This window comes from Phocoena sinus, chromosome 7 (genome assembly GCF_008692025.1).
Source record: "Phocoena sinus isolate mPhoSin1 chromosome 7, mPhoSin1.pri, whole genome shotgun sequence".
In the NCBI taxonomy this organism is placed as follows: Eukaryota; Metazoa; Chordata; class Mammalia; order Artiodactyla; family Phocoenidae; genus Phocoena; species Phocoena sinus.
The window spans coordinates 75,862,690-75,880,652 of NC_045769.1; the positions used below are offsets into that span (position 1 = coordinate 75,862,690).

General features: G+C 38.8%; 1 protein-coding gene across 1 annotated transcript in view; it reads right to left on the bottom strand.

The window, feature by feature from the left end:
• GPD2 (glycerol-3-phosphate dehydrogenase 2) overlaps positions 1-13,562 on the bottom strand; it is a 197,418-nt gene extending 183,856 nt beyond the window's left edge. The window contains exon 1 of the mRNA XM_032637519.1: positions 13,456-13,562. The gene's annotated coding sequence lies outside the window, so the exon portion shown is untranslated. The remainder of the gene's footprint in view (positions 1-13,455) is intronic.
• Positions 13,563-17,963: the final 4,401 nt, after the last annotated feature.

The following is a 17,963-nucleotide window of genomic DNA, read 5'->3' on the forward strand; positions in this document are numbered from 1 at the left end:
AATTAGTGTAAATCTAAAAGAAATCATTCTGATTTTTTGAAGTAAAAGTGCCAATGCCGATTTTAAAAGTAGAACATCATGTTAATAACTTTTATCTTTAGGTTATTGCTCATTTATATCAATGATTCATTCACTCATTCAACAAGTGCTTATGAAATCAGCTACAAAGACACATACAAGACACAAAGTCCTTGCCCTTGAGAATCCTATGGTCTAGCAATAGACAGGAAAAAAAAGGAAATAGTTCATTCATTCAATCATCCGAGAAATCATTATTGAGGATCCTCTATGTCTGTCACATGTGCTGATAATATGAAGGTGAAAAGACAGAGAAGACACCTGCTTTCACAGAGCTTATGTAATACTGGGGTGAGAAAAACAGTAAACACACACCATCAACATATATACACATAATGGAGTGATAAATGCAACGTAGAGACTTCAAATAGAATAAGATAAAGAGTACCTGTGTGACTACTTTTAAATATGTGGACAGGGAATACTCCTCTTAGAAAACATTTTAGTGGAGGCCCAAGAGACCACTGGAAGAGGATGTAAGGTGAAGTGAGGGTCTTTTTGCTGCTATTGTTGCTACTGTTGCTGTAGTAGAAGAGTAGTTGTTGTTGTTTTGTGTGTGTGTGTGTGTGTGTGTGTGTGTGTGTGTGTGTGTGTTTGAGAAAGGAGTTACCAGAGGTGGTTTATGACAATGGGAGTAATTGAGTGAAGACTGATGATTCAGGAGAGGATGATAGAGAGATAACTGAGAAATCGAGACCCTGATAAGGAGAGGGGGAATGGGATCCAGAGCACAACTAGAGGGGTGTTGCAGTTGTGGCAGCAGAGATGATTGCTCTGTTGTAAAACAAAGCAGGCAGAGGTCAGGCACAGAGGGAGGTAAGTAAACAGTTTTAGGTTGGAAAGGTAAAGGAATTCTTATCGAATTACTTCCATTTTCTCAATGATTTATGAAGCAGTGTTATATGCTGAGAGCATGGAGAGTAAAAGGGGTTAGGAGATTCAAGGAGTAAAGACAAGATATTAAATTATCATTTTGAAAAGTGGGAATGTTAAAGTCCTATAAAAGTAATGTGATAGAACTTGACTACTGCAATAGTTAATTTTATGTGTCAATTTGACTGGTGCCCAGATAGTTAGTTAAACATTATTCTGGGTGCATCTGTGAGGGTGTTTCTGGATGAGACTAACATCTGAATCCGTAGACTGAGTAAAACAGACTGTCCTCCTCAGTGTAGTGGGTGTCACCCAATCCACTGAAGGCCTGAATGGAACAAAAAGGTGAGGAAAGGAGAATTCACTCTCCTACTGTCTTGGAACTGGGACATTGGTCTTCTGCCTTTGGACTCTGGACTCAGTCTTGGACTAGAACTTATATCATTGACTTTCCTGATTCTCAGACGTCTGGACATGGATTGGAACTACACCATTCACTCTCCAGGGTTTCTAGCCTGCCAACTATAGGTCTTGGGACTTCTCAGACTCCATGATCACCTTATCACCCTATCTATCTCCTATCTATCTATCTATCTATCTATCTATCTATCTATCTATCTATCTATCATCTCTCTGTCTACCATTGGTCTCTTTCCCTGGAAAATCCTAATACAACTACCCGTCTGAGATTTATAGCCAGCATTTAAGGTGATACTGGCTGACATAGCTATTGTGTCTTCATCAACGTTCAGTTGTTTAGGTGTATGGGGACTATTGGGTGAAACCAGGGTTGCAGCTCGGCCAGGTGAGAGAGGGTGGCAGAAAGGAGTGAAGGGTGTTGTCAAAGAGTGGCTTTAATATTGTATTATATGAATGTATTATATAATTTAAGCTGGGTACAGAAGGAAGAGAGGATCTGGGGAGGGCACATTGATAGTGATACAGTCACAAACCCAACAGCTTGGAACATCTTAATGAAGTCAAAATGTTGCTGTGTACGTGTACCTGGTTTATTGAGCTGTTTAGGACAGAGTGGCATGCTTGAACTTGAAATTTTGGAGATGATGGATTTTCTGATGATCACAAGGTCAAAAGTATGACCACAGGAGAAAGTGTCTGAGGATGGCTGAAGAATAACATCATTCTGTTGTAAGGTGGGGAGGTCCAGAAACTGAGAATTGAAGGTACTGGATGTATCATCCACGTGGATGCTGAAGTCAGTAAGAAGGAAGTCTAGGAGAATAATGGTAGAATAATAAAAAGACTGTGATCTAGGTGCTAACTTTATCAAATAACGAAGGCAACTGAGTTCTCTAGAACTCAAAAAAGCGGGGGAGAAGGTGACAAAGTCTGATGGCACAAACTTCACAGAGCTGAGGGTTTGGAAGGATGAGGCAAGGAGAACACTGACTCCAGGATCAGACCTGTAGTTAGGTAGGATGTAAAAGAAAAACAGCCCATGCTGACTACAATGCATCAGAAGTGATTTCAGCAGAGCACATCCAGGTTTTACTTGGAGCAAGAAAGCAAAGAGCTGAAGCTGAGGATGCACACAGGTCTGGTGCTGCTGGACTCAGCTCCAGGTGGCAGAGTAGACGTGATGTCAGCAGAAGTGAAAGAGCAGGTCAGGTGAGTGGATGTACAGAGTCAGATGAGGATGAAGCTCTAGGCTAGGGGTCAGCAAACTTTCTCTATAAGGAGCCATCTAGTAAATATTTTAAGCTTTGCAGGCCAGATGGCCTCTGTCACAACCACTCAACTCTTTTTTTGTGTGAGAGCAGCCACAGACAATATGTAAAGAAATGGGCTTGGTTGTGCTCCAGTAAAACTCTATTCACAAAAACAGGCAGTGGGCTGGATTTGGCCCATGGATTAAAAAAAAAAAAAAAAAAAGAGTAGGTAATTAAAGTGAGCTTGAGTTCCTGATGATGTTTGAGGTAAGAGGCAGAAATGTGGGTCAAAACAGGTGTTTGACACCTTCCTAAAGAAGGATAGCCACTTTAAGATGGGAGGTGTGAAGCTACCAACATCTGTTGGCATCTGCAGCTCCCAGGTGTGTCAGCTAGGGATAAGAGAAGACCTTGACATGCAACTGTTGAGATGGGCAAGAAGTATTAGTTTTGGTGGGGAATCTACTTTTGAGCGGCCCCAGTGTAATCCAAGATGGTAAATGGGTCTCATCTGGAGCTAAAAGCTTGAGACTACCTCTTCTCCAGGATGTTCAGTGCTGTTGACTCCAGTGAGCTGACTCCAGTTCAAGGAGAAAGGGCAAAGCAAGGCTTCATGTAGGTAGAAACACATTGAGTTTCTAAAGAACGAAGATACAATCATTGGTAAATATGGGAATGGGCAAGGTTTTCTTACTCCACTCAGGTCTGTATCCCCAAACTCAATCACTAAGTAGTCAATTCAGGTTCTCCAATGTTCAAAGATGATCCAGCAGCTTCCAAATATCAACCAGGCTTTTAGATTTTGTTAGACATCAAATTGTATTTTTGAGGGCCTGGTGTTTTGCATCAGACTCATTTAGAGTCACTCACCAGTCACTCATTATGACAGTACCTTGAACTCAATCTGTAGAAACAATTTTAAAAGATATCTGGCCTGACAAAAAAAGAATGAAATATTGTCATTTGCAGCAACATGGAATATCATACTAAGTGAAGACAGTGAAAGACTAATATTGTATTATATCACTTATATGTGGAATCTAAAAAACAGTACAAATGAGTTTATTTACAAAACAGAAACAGACTCATAGAATAGAAAACAAACTTATGGTAACCAAAGGGGAAAGGGGGGGAAGGATAAGTTAGGAGTATAGGATTAACAAATAAACACTACTATATATAAAATATATAAGGAATAAGGATTTACTATATAGCACAGGGAACTATATTTAGTATCTTGTAGTAACCGCTAATGGAAAAGAATCTGAAAAAATATATATATATATATGTATGTATACTGACTCACTTTGCTGTATACCTGAAACTAATACAATATTGTAAATCAGCTATACTTCAAAAAAAAAAAAATTCCTGGATTGAAGTTCACTGCAATACTAAGTAAACTCTTTACCTAGAGATGGTCTCTTGGATGTTCTTTTTTTGTGTGTGTGTGGTTTATTTTTTTGCGGTACGCGGGCCTCTCACTGTTGTGGCCTCTCCCGTTGTGGAGCACAGGCTCCGGACGCGCAGGCTCCAGACGCGCAGGCTCAGCGGCCATGGCTCACGGGCCTAGCTGCTCCGCGGCATGTGGGCTCTTTCCGGACCGGGGCACGAACCCGTGTCCCCTGCACCGGCAGGCGGACTCTCAAACACTGCGCCACCAGGGAAGCCCCAGGACTGTGTTTTAAGAGCGTACTTCATTTGCTCTTACTGAAGAAAACCACAAAAAATGGTTTGATTCAATTAAAGTACATTAGTGTGAAAACCTTTTTCCTTTATTTAAGCCATCTCTTCCATATAGGAAATATATATTGTAATCAAAGACATTTCATGGTGGATTAAATAAAATTTGATATTCATTTAGCAATTATTATATGCAGAGTCTTGGGAAAACAAAGCCTTACATATTCTTGGTTCACTTAGGCATATTTATATAGAACCTATATTTGAGACCAAGAAAAAATCAACAATGAAGAAATAATACTTGAATATATATTGATATAAATTATGTAAATAATAATAGCAGTTCCCAATTAATGAACCTTTACTATTTCTCAGCATTATAGCAATAATTTTACATGCATTCATTTATTTACTTCTCACTACAACCCTATAGGGTGGATAATGGTATCCCATCTTAAAGATAAGTAAATTGTGACCAACAGCTAGTAAGTGTCAGAGCTGAGTTTCAAAACTAGATCCATTTGACAGCAAAGCCTTTGATCTTACTCTGTTTCACATTTTAAGCTGGGTGGAATCAATAAGTAAAAGCCTGTTATTGTTGGATATGGATTTTTGCCACTTTTGACAGACAGAAAGATATGATATTTCTACTGCTGGCAATAGGTCTTCAAGAGTTCCTCTTAAAAATGCAAATCTGTACTATTAGAATAACATATTAAAAAAATAAACATTTTTAAGCTCTTAACACGTGTGTCCTTGCAAAATCATAAAGTAATGGGACAAGGGCAGCTATGTTTTGATAAGGTTAAGGAGTGATAGGTATGGAGTAAGGGAGGAGCAACCCCAAGCAGGGGTAGCAAGCACTACCTCCAGGAAATAGGCAGCATGAAAGAACTGGTATGTATGGTAGGACTCCTAACAAGGGACAAGATGAGAGAACATCTAAGACAAGATTTTATAGCTCCATAATTTGCACAAGGCCAATATTGCTGCTTCTATTAAAAAATTCAACGGTATGCCATTAGCAAGTATGATAAAATTGATTTGTATGAATTCAAAAACTATAGTAGCTGCTCTAAGCAATGACTGAGTTATAATCGCTATTGTCAAAGAGCTTATAATCAAAGAAGCATTTTTTTCCCTCTTTCACACCTATTTGCTCCACCATTCTTTACACTATGTCAGATTTTACCCATGGTCTCTTGCAACATGATTCTGAATTAGCCTTACACCCAGACCAGGGATGCTAAAAGAATTGATTGCTAATCAGTTCTGCTGCTCCTTTTCATTGCAGTTACAGTCTTAAGTTAGTATACTCGTCGATATATGACTCATTCGCAAAACGTAACTGCAATTTTAGTTAAATACTTAGTTACCACCATTGTAATGCTAATAATTATAAGGATGATGATGATGACAATAATAATAAACTGAAGTGGTTTTAGGGTTAGAAATGTGAGTCTAAAAATGCTATCTTCATGATCTGTGTTTATCCTACATCAATCATTTTGCATCAAATTTGCTCAATTTACAAATCAAAAATAGATTTTTCTGTCAGCAAAGACTAGTCTTGTATCTGAAAATCAAGCACAGCTTGTACATCATCATTAACCATAAAGGCTCTGAAATCAGAACTTAGCTGCCAATTTTGTTGATGATGCATGAGACGAAATCGAGTACAGCTGGCTCTTCTGTCCTATGCTAGCTCTGCAGTACTGACATTAGTGAAAAATCTGTTTGTTTTTTGTTTCGGGAAATTAAATAGCTATGACTAAAATGCAGCAGAGGGAACAGATATATCTGGGTAATAAACAGGTTCTATTTTTATTTTTATTTTTTCCCTTGAAAATTCACTTCGATTACCGCAACACTAATTTGACCAACTGCAATGAATTCAAAGAAAACATGTGAGACTTAAAAAAAAAAAAAAAAAAAAAACCTAGAGGAACCCTTTTTTTAATAAATGGGGACCAAATTACAGAAATCATTTATAATTTAAAATCTGCTGAGTAAATATAATTTTCTCAATGATTATTCCTCCTAATAGAGTGTCTATAGGAAGATTACACCTTAAAAAAATAGATTTATTTGCTGACATGTCAACTGCCTTATCAGAATAGGCACTTCATATGATTTAGGCCCAACTTTAGTACCTTAGTGGTGGAGAAATAAACCAATTTCTAAATATTTCCTTAAAATGAGGAAATGAGAGAATTTTCAATAAGGCAATATTAAGTTAATGGCATAAAACTAAATTCTAGATCCCTAAATTTATTGGAAGTTGTTGAATCAATGAGATCCTCCAGGCAAGCATTGAATATGGTGTGCCAGCGTGGGGTTGAAGTAAGGACTGAACACACACACGTTAACTGCCACTACTTCAGGAAATCCTGTGAAAGAAATCTTAAGGACATGTTTTTTAAGACACACACCCACAAAAAAAAAAAAAAAAAAAAAAAGGAGGAAGATAGGAGATAACAGCAACATACTTTTGAAAACTGGGAAATAAGTGAATGAAACCTGAGAGACTTAGCAGAACTCAGAGAGGGGAAACTAAGCTAGTAATGGGGAAAGCTGAGAAACATTTCCATTAATACAACAGAATTCTCCTAAGGTTCAGGAAATAATAGCCCAGGTACTTCCAAAACTGAAAGTGAAGGAGGGAAGGTCAGTGCTACAGGAGTATTCGGTGAAAGCTGACTGAGAAGCAATCATCTCCTTTGATCTCCTTCCCAGCCTGATGCCAGTCGGAGACTAACTCTCCTCACCTTGGAATAAGGCCCCGTGGTTATTTTGGACTAATAAAGGCCAGGCACAGTTGAAGACTTGAATATTCTATTGAAAACACCACCTCAAGCACCTTCCCCACTCAGCTCCCAGGACACTGGCAGCCAAATCTTGACCCTCCACGAAGCAGACAGGTGGACTTTTCTCTAGTACCTGGCCATGCCACCTAGGAAGACCTAAAAGTATTGCTAATGAGGATGCCCAACAAACAGCCTTCCCAGATCACCTTGCAGTAAAGTCAAGATTAGTGAGCTCCATATGCATGTATGCATTCAGAGCTCCCAATCAGCTTGTAGTTTTTCATTCTAAATCGAAAGCAGAAAATCAAGGATTATAAGACATCTGAGAAAACCTCTAATATGGAGGAGCTGGGGGCTTAGGGAAGGAAGGAATAGGAGTTGTTATTAAATGGATACATATTTTTAGTTTAGGAAGATGAAGAAGTTCTGGAGGTGGATGGTGGCGATGGCTGCACAACAATGTAAACGTACTTAGTGCCACTGCACTGTACATCTAAGATTGGTTAAAACAGTAAATTTATGTTATATATATTTTGCCACCATAAAAATAAAATATATAAGAATGTCAGTTGGAAAATAAAGGTGAGGAATTTTCTCAAAAAATATAGCAGAAACGAAATAAAAACAAGTAGAAAAGCGATAGGAAATTGAAGGACCAGTCCAGGAAGTCTAATATATAATATATAATGAATATATCTTCAGAAATGGAGATAAAAGAAAGCATACAAGAGGAAATCATTAGTGAAATAATTCAAGAAAAGTCTCCATAACTGTAAGACATTAATTTCCAAAATGAAAGGCCTATTCAGTGCTCAATATAACAGTTGAAAATAAAATCACATCAGGGCATATCATTGGAAAATTTTAGAACAATGAAGACAAAGAGAAGATCACCAAAGTTTCCAGAGAGGAAAAAATTGGGTCAGAAATCACAATGGCACCGTATTTCTTAACAGTAAGACCGGAGCAATGCCTTTAAATGTCTGAAAAAAAGTATTTCCCACCTAAAACTGTATTATCAGTCAAACTGTTAATTAGATTAAATAATTTAAAGAGATTTTCAGAAATGTAGGATCTTTAAGAAATTACCTCCTAGATACTCTTGTTCTGGAGCTATTGGAAGATATATTCTTTTTTTTTTTTTTTTTTTTTTTGCGGTACGCGGGCCTCCCACTGTTGTGGCCTCTCCCGTTGTGGAGCACAGGCTCCGGACGCGCAGGCTCAGCGGCCATGGCTCACGAGCCCAGCCGTTCCGCGGCATGTGGGATCTTTCCGGACCGGGACACGAACCCGTGTCCCCTGCATCGGCAGGCGGACTCTCAACCACTGCGCCACCAGGGAAGCCCAAAGGATATATTCTGCGAGAAAGAGAATGTGTGTTGGCAGGGAGGAGGAGTTGGGGGGAACACTAAGAAAAAGAGGATTACATGTGCCAGATGGAACAGGGACTCCAACACAAGAGAAAGGGGAAGAGAAGCCCTAGATAAAGAGGACAGCATTACAGGCTAACTGTGGTTCACCTTGCATACAGGCCAAACTCCATACTGGACCTCCTTAGACAATTTTTGGTGAGGACAGGGCAAGGCTCTTTATCCACAGCCTTCCTTCCCTCCACACAAAACAGCTAGCTGTGCATAGAGAAAAGTGGTAGAATTAGTTTAAACGATAATGGTATATGAGGCAATAAAAGAGTATATTCCTGACTTAAATTGTTACACTGAATGCTGTCAGCGTATTTGCAAGAGCCTTCTGATCCCTGCAGACGACAAGGCAGAAGAAAATACAAATCTGCCTAAATACATTAAATTCTCTCATATGGACATTCTCCTGCATAGGCGTCTGTACGTGTGTGTGCTTGGTGTGTATGTAAAATCTCTGAAGGGATATACAAGAAGTTGATACATATTTACTTCTGGGGAAAAAAAGTGGGGGGCAGGGCAAAGGGGGATGAAGAAAGCTTACTTTTCAAGATTTATCCTTTTGTTCCTTTTGAATTTTTATCACAATTCAAAAATGAATAAATTACATTCTTTAAAAAAAGTATAGTTTTAAGCAAGAAATTCAATTTCTAGGAGTTTATACTAAAGAAATATCTATCCTTAAACCAAATGATGTAGGTGCAGGGATATCTTTGTGTTAGCAAAACTTTGGAAACAACTTAAATACTCATTCACTTGGTACTGATGAAATAAACTATGTATATCCCTGCAAGGGAACAGTATGCAACTAGAAAAAATAATTTAAAAGCCCTTTATGTACTGATAAAAAACTGTCTCCGAAATAAGTGATTAAGGGAAAAATAGACAAGATACATACTTAAAAATGTGTGTGAGCTCACATTTGCTTGTATACATGTAGACTATGTCTGGGAGAAAATACAAACATTTTATAACATTAGTTTAGCCTGAACTGCATGGCAGGGGAACAGGGATATGACAGAAATTATTCTCTGTACATAATTTTGTACCTTTTGAACTTTGAGCCATTTTAATATGTTACCTTTGAAAACCAAATTGAATTAAAATTTTGAAAATGTGGGGCATTTTTAAATAGCCTAGATTATTTTCATCTCGATCCTTTCTTTTTTCTCTCTTGCAAAACCAGTATGAGATCTTTCATCTAATGATAACACTCTGGTTGTAGTTCTGCAATGCTTAAGAAATAAAATCTGTTACTCCTGCTGGGATCAGATCAGAACAGTTGTCAGCATATGTGGGCAGCAGTGGGTGAAGAGCTTTTGGATTTAAGGCATATAAACGAAATACCAAAGTTGAATGTATTATAACAACATTGTTGATATAGGAGAAATCTTACACTAGTGTCACTTATGAAGACATCAGTGATGTACTTCTCTATGACACAGATGAAGACAAGACTCTACATATCAGCTTCATGCTATCCATTCAATCAAGACAGACCAAAGATATGAAAAGAGAGGGATAATGGGAGCTCCAGACTGGATTTCAAAGCTATGTCTGGGTCCCTTTTCAATAGCATGACTTACTGGGATAGAGGAGCATATTTTCTGTTTCCTCCTTTCTCTTCTACATATTTATAAACCATCACGCATATTAGAAAGGTGGGTATGAACTTAACTCTATAGAAGACTTCTTAAAATGCTAAAAAGAACTAACTTTCAGGAAATTAAGTGAGCTTTGTGTGTAAAAAAGCCCCCGATGTAATGTGATAAAGATAAGGTGCAGTGGTAAAGATCCTTGCCCAAGAATTGGTCCATTTGTATCCAATGGTTCAGAGACCCCACCATGCTCTCTATCATATCCCACGTTACTCTCTCTGGATTCATCTAGGATCAGAAATATTTGATGAGATTATGGAATTATTAAAAAAGCATATCCCACAAGCCTTTAACTATATGAACATTTAATTTCCCAAACAAAACTGACAGATTTTCCAGGACATCACTGCTTCCACTGTGTTGCCATCTGTCTCAATACTGAAAACTTGAGTAATCTTTAAGTGGGTAAATCTTTAAATGGAATCCTCTTAGCATGATAAATGACTTTAATGGCACCTCTTAATGACTTTAGTGGCACCCCTGCTAGCTTTGAATACCTACGTCTTCAAATGAAAGGTGCAACTTTCCATAGAAATCCCAAGGACAGTAAACAAGCAGAAAGAAGGTTTTTACAGGAGGTTTTGGCCAAGCACTGGGGAAGGTCAAGGGCCAGAGCTCTTTAGAAACACAACTACGGCAGTTACGGGCCAGGCCACGGCAAGGAAGCGACTGGTGACAGGAGACGACATAGTCAGCTGTTGCCAAAATCCAAGTAAAAAATAACGAAAGGTGAAAGAGCAGCAAGGAAATAGATTTTGAGGGGAAGGGAGTGTGGGGATACAGTGTTTAAAAATGGACCGGAAAAAAAAAAAAAAAAAAAATGGACCGGAAGCTCTGACAAAGAAACCTCTGGCAAAGAAAGTTTTTGCCCCACTCTCCTGAGTTATCTGCTCATTCATAGCTCTTTCAGGGCCTTGGTCTCCTCCACGAGCCTTCAGAGGCCACCACTCACTTCCCTGCTGCTTGTCAGAAGTAGGGACCACAACCCTGGTCTCAGGGAGATGCCATGTGCAGAAGGTTATACTTCCCAAAGCTGTTCTTCTTTTCCTTGATTGTCCCATACACCCACCACTCAAGTCTGTGCAGGTGTTAATAACGACTGAAGGTTAGAAACAAATGAAGGAAACCACAACATAGAGGACAGATTACAAACTGTTCACTAAATAAAACTTCCCAACTGGTCAAAGGAAAAGAGCAACAAAAAAACTTACTACTTACACAGAGATACCCTTAAGAGCATATCCCGAACTCCTAGCCTTTCTTCCTTGTCTCAAGTCCCCCGTCTCAAGGTCCACTGTTATTGACTCTCCCCTTAGAAAATACGTTTCTTCACATCTCTACAGTACATATCTTTACCACCTTACGCCCTACTCATGGCGTTTAATCTCATGGAGGGTCCAGCCCCTTTCCCAGTCAGTGCAACCACAGGATATTATTTGTAGCAACACCTTTCCCAAAGCCTGAATTAGGGAGTATGAAGTAATACTACAGAGGTCTCTAACAGCACAGCCCCTGTGGAATTTGCATTTCAATCTGTACCTATTGGTAGCAGTGAAGATTTCGCACCTCGTTCTCCTTGCTCATCCACTGGATTCTACACATACATATCTCCCAAAGGCAAATAATAATTATCAAAGACAATTCACATTAAGGAAGAGAAAAATTTTCCTAAAAACATAATCTGCACTGAGTCTACCCTAAATGGAGATAACTGGCTACATTTTTATGCAGAGCTATGTTGATTCTCACTTTGTTCATCCTCCTGCTTCTAACCTTGCCCAGATTCCTATAGGTCTGTAAGAAACAGGATGCATTACATAACCTTTTCAAGTGACAGCAACTCCCTTCCTACACAAAGATGTTGAAATCATGGAATTATTAAAGACTATAGATATAAATGTCGTGTGTGTGTGTGTGTGTGTGTGTGTGTGTGTGTGTGTGTGTGTGTCAGTTGGTGGAGGGTCTTTTTCCAATTATAATTAGCCTGGCTCTTTCAAGCATCTGATTTCATTTGCTATTTGAACTCATAGTTTGGTTCTTGGCTATAATAAAATATTCTGTAATCACAAATATTGCGTAGTTCTGGGGAGCAAACAGACTTGCACAGGAAATAAAATACTTAAAGGAAAAGAAGGTCTTAAATTTGCAAAAGAGAAATTTAAGGTAGCCAAATTAAAAGAATGAGAATTCTTAAATTTTGTAATATAAGGTTATAGTTTGTGCAAGAATAAAAAAGAATGCTATCATATGATGCGTTCTGATAAAATTTAACCTTTGACTCTCTTAAAATGTATCACTTTGCTATTCCTGTTACTGTGGTAAATATTTTAATTCGCAAGGATTAGGTGGACTCTAAGATTCCAGCTCTAAAAATCTGTGACCCCTTCTGCTTCCACATTCATTTATTTCATGTATTCAATAATTTCCACTATTCACAAATAATTGTAGATAGCCTAATGGCCAGGTCCTAAAAATTCCAAGATAAATTAGAGAGAATTCTTGCCCTCATGGAGCTTGGTTTAATACAGAAGTCAGAGAAATGAACAAAAAATTGCATATGGGTCACAACAGAAGGATGGACACAGTGTGACAAGTGATCAACTTTAGAGTATGTGGGTGGGAGGTATAATAAGCAGGGTAGTGTTGGTGTCAGGCAAAATTTCACAGAAGCTAAAGCCCCTTAACTGGGGATTGAAAGGTAGACAGTATGGGAAGTTCATTCCAGCCTGAGGAAAGAGCTAGTACAAAGGTACTGATACATGAAGCAACACAGGTAATCTGGGATTAGTCTAACTAATTCTGTTAGTTGACTAGGACTGGAAACTGAGGCTGAGTGAATCAAGAAATAAAGAGGTGAGAGATGTACAGGGACCAAAAAGGCTGCTGTGTTTCATGTCTCCAGCTTTTACCACTAAACTTTCTGTTGTGGTGGTAGAGGGTTTAATGTCTCTGTGGCAAGAAGAGTCTCATCCTCCCTCAAGGTTTAACCCAAAATGGGCATTCCCATTTGATTTTGACATGCCACTTCCTATGTGATAATATGAAAGCTCTCTCCCCCTGCCTAGTAGTAGTAGCATAATAAATTATATCCTAAGTGTATGCATCAGTATTAGTCTTCAGGTAAGTTCTGTACTTACTATGCCCCAGCACTAAGGCCCTGAACAGGTAGGTATTAGGGATAAGTGTATCAATTAGGAGTCTTTCCAATGCAAATGACAGAAAATTCAATCCCAATTGACTTTAGCTAAAAGAGATCTGATTTACTCACATAACTTGAGAGTCTGATAGGTCTCACTCCAGAAACAGCTTGATCCAGGCTCAAATGTCTTCAACACCCAATTCCCCTCCATCTCTTGAATCCATTTTCTCTGTGTTAGCTGCATTCTCTCACAGACTCTTGCCTGTGGTAGCAGTTTACATCTTTCCATGCTCAAGCACAGAGAACAAAAAAAGGGAGAAATCGTTCCTGGTGGCTCCCACCCATGTCCTGACCAGTCACTGTGGCTACTTGGGGTGCTGACTGGTCAATGGGAGGAAGAACTAACGTAATCGCTGGTACAGATGAATGAGGTCCAGGTAGTATTTGTGTGATGATTAATCTGCCATGACACACCTGCAGGCTAGAACCATGATCTCAGGGGACTCCTTTGCTGAGTCTACCCTGGATTCTGTATTTCAGCAACTCCTCCAGTATCAGCTCCCAGCTCCTTGCTTCTTCCTCAGGAATCATTGAACATGCACTGTTTCTCTCTCCCCTTCTGCGTGCCTGTGGGTATCCTCTTCCAAGATTCAGGAAAACCCTTTTCCCTCTGAAGGTCCTTCAAGATACTTAGTCTGTGTCCTGAAACCCTCTTCCCTGAGAATTCAGGATTCTATAAAACAAAGCCAGAAATACACATAGATTACTTTTGTTTCCCTTTCTTTTTGCCTTTTCTTGGGACAATGAATACCTAGCAGGAGACCTGCTTACAGAGGTGGGAAAGGAGGAGAGAAGCAATAGCAGAAAATACAGGGAGAAAAAAAAGTGCAGACATAATTTAGATTTCAAAATATTATCCCAAGGACTCACAAACATGGCATTTCAAATTGGTAATACAGAAAGTTTCAGGGTTTTTTTCTTTTCTTCTCTATTTTCCCTTTCTCTCTCTCTCTCTTTGATATGAGAAAACAGAGAGACCACTGGCAAATAAGCTGGTGAATGAGTACCCCTTAAACAGGATGTGTGATGTAATTGTCTTGACAAGTATTATATGCTACTCCTCTTTTTAGGATGGAATTTATATATCAGTCACAGCTAAGTATAGCCCTGTTCTGACTAATGAGCTGTAAAGCTTATAATATTTTGTGTTTATAGTTTTGAATATTATGACCATGGCAAACTGATTTTTAAAAATGTGTTGGGCTTCTTTCTGCTTTTTTGAGGACTGAACCCCTTATTAGCACTTCTAAATAGCACATTTAAAGTAAAGAATTTCTAGCAAAAGAAAATCAAGGAATAATAGAGTTTTCCATGTATATCATCCAATAATGCCTTTCAATAGGATGTATAGAGTCAGGCTCCAAGCAGAAAAACAGAAACTGCTCTAAGTAGTCAACAGAGGGGGAATTTAATTCAAGAAATTTGTAAAAGCAGGTGACAGAAGGGAGAAGAGAACCCCCAAAGAGGACATGGATTCTGAATAGGATAAAGCCACTGTGATTCTTAAGCGGGAGGAATAAAGGGAAAAGGCAACGTTACTGGAGCCCAGGGTCAAGTCACAGGGCATTTGGCAGGAGCTAGAGCAGGGAGGCTGAGTGAGGAATATCCTGACCTTGCCCATCCTCCAGCTCTCTCCTTTCCTGCTCTTGCTTCCCACTGGTCCCACCCAGCTGGCAGCCCGTTCCTAAGGGAAGGCAGGGCCACGCTGCTTGCAGGATCAGCTCCCCTGTGATATAGACCAGAAAGGGGGAGAGAAGAGCCAGGAATGGATCAGAGAGCAAGCAGCCCTGGGATCCTGAAGACTCACAAAGGATTTTTTTTAATTCACTGTTAACAAATCCTGGTTTGATGTTATAATTTATACAGGAGGAACAAAGCTCTTTATAATGGATCTCATCAAGGAGTTACCAAAGGCTGTACAGCTTGGGGATAAACCATTAAAATCAGGAAAAGAAAATAGAGGGCCAGTTATGTATGTACGTTCATATTTTGAACTGATGTTGGAAGCCCTGTTGATTTTGCTGAATTTAGCCAACCTTCTTTTTAAGAACACTGCCTGCCTTAATTTCTTGGCTTTTTAAATGCAGAAAGCTCCTAGCTCTAAAACTTTGGTTACCCCTTTCTTTTCATTTGAAATACTGAGAATCCACTATCACTTTGTCGGTAGCTTTCTGTTTATCTATTTAAAGGTTACTGAATTTGCTTATACTATAACTTCAATGATATTTTCCAAATGAATTTTCTATCACCAAAACGATACTGCATAGGAAAGGGTAAATGTTTGTGCTCATTTCTTTGAGGCCTCGACCTGGCTGGCACAACTCTCTAAACATAGATCAAGATTAAATGAGTAATAAGGCAAGAGTGCACAATAGTTTCTTTAATAAATTTTTCAATACTGTTACCGTAGAGGAGTCTTTTCAAAGGATTTAACTTCAGGTAGACAGAAACTTTGGAGATATTAATATCCACATTCTAAAACATTCACTGTTTAAAACATTGTAACAAGTTTTATGGTGTCAAGGAGATCCAAATAAAAGATTTCCATATTTTCAGTTTCCTATTTTCACAAATTTCAGCATGATTGTTCTGGATTCTTTTTGTTTGTTTGTTTTCTTTTGCTTTGAGAAAACTGGTTGTTTCATTGTACTTCTACTGGTCCTAGAACTAAGCCTTCTTTCATCTCTCTAAAATTGGTCATGTTTCAATTTTAGCCTGGATATTCTAATTCTCATTCTGTTAAACTTTTAAGGGTAAGGATAATGGAGTATGGAATTGGTCACATGAAAAAAAGATAAGAAATAAGGGAAAGTTTCCATTTAAAACTATGTGACTTTATTCCTGTCCTGTGGCATGGACATACATACACTACCAAATGTAAAAGAGATAGCTAGTGGAAAGCAGCTGCATAGCACAGGGAGATCAGCTCAGTGCTTTGTGTCCACCTAGAGGGGTGGGATAGGGAGGGTGGGAGGGAGACGCAAGAGGGAGGAGATATGGGGATATATATATATATATATATATATATATATATATATATGTATAGCTGCTTCACTTTGTTATACAGCAGAAACTAACACACCATTGTAAAGCAATTATACTCCAATAAAGATGTTTTTAAAAAAATGTGAGAAGTTGGAAGTTTCAGGAAAGTAGCAGTGAAAGAAAAATACCTCTTTATAAGCTACAGAAGAAAGGATTTTAAGACAAAATTAAATTAAACCAGAGATACAGAACATTTTATGGGAAAGGGAGACAGATGTGCTTTTGGAACCGGGAAAATACTGGTTAACTTTTAGTTGTGATCGCGCTTTGGTGGTGTCTATGTGAAGCAAATGCTTTGGCTCCAAACTTGTTTCTGCTGCTTTTATGTTTTCTCCCTTCACCAACCTGGAGACAGGAGAATAAGGCAAATTCTGACTCTCTGGTGAGGGGTCAATCAGATGACTTTTGCTTGTCTCATAAATACTGCTCATTGATAAACAATTTAGTGTCTTTCAATTGAAAACTTCCTCCTAAAGACCATACAAGCCAGGTTTGGGGGCAAAATTGGAGAAAGTGGTCCTAGTACATTTTGCTACTCATAATTTATTCACTCACATGGTGAATATGATGTTGGAAAGGGCCTAAGACATCATCAGACTGTAATTGTGTTTGCTGTCATGTGAATGGAGCAAAAACTGACAACTATTTTTCCCTCTTAATATAGTTGTAATCGTGCAGGTGAATTCATTCTTTTTCTGAAGTGGCCTCAATATATCTTCTCTCTGAAAAAATGTACAAAATAAGAAACTGCAAGAAGACTGAATTAGTTATTCTACATTTGGTTATCCTTTTCCCATGAGACACTGGGTATTCACATTAGTAACTTTATACCTGAACACAGTTATATCCTTTAAAGTCCTAGAATGCTAGTGTTGAGAGGGGCTTAAAAACCACTGGTCCTTCATTTTGAAGATGAGGAAACTGAAGCAGAGACAGACTGCGATTTCTGCAAGGTGGCACAGAGAGATACAATGAATATAGAATTAAAACCTGAAAACCGGCCCAGTGAACCCTTCATTACACTACTTTGTCTTGTGAGCCAAGAACCACTTCCTCAGCCCTTTTAACTCACTCTATCCATGCCTGGTCACTTCAAAACTTTGCTTGCTTCTGCAAACTATGTATATCGGCATCCCAGAAAACGTGGAGTTCATATATCTGAGATCTTCTGCTCAAGAGGAACTCCTGTCTTACTAGTCCATTAATTGATGGTTCCAGGAAGACAGACTGCCTCCAGTTGTACCTGGGCACCTTAATAGGGAGGAGTGTCCGGGTGTGGGACAGAATGGCCTAAATATGCAAGCAAGACAGAAAGTCCTCAGAAAAAATTTACCTATACAAAAAGCCCCTTTTAAATGGCAGCCTTGATGAAAGTCTAAGACGTTGAAATATTATAGACTTTGGAAAATTCAGATGTTCTGCGTTCAAGGCCTATGGTATGTTCAAGGCCAAAAAGACATGCAAAAAGGCTCTGGGACTGAGAGCATGAGTCCTGGAGCCCATGCCCAAGCTGCTTCTACTGGGCACCCTTT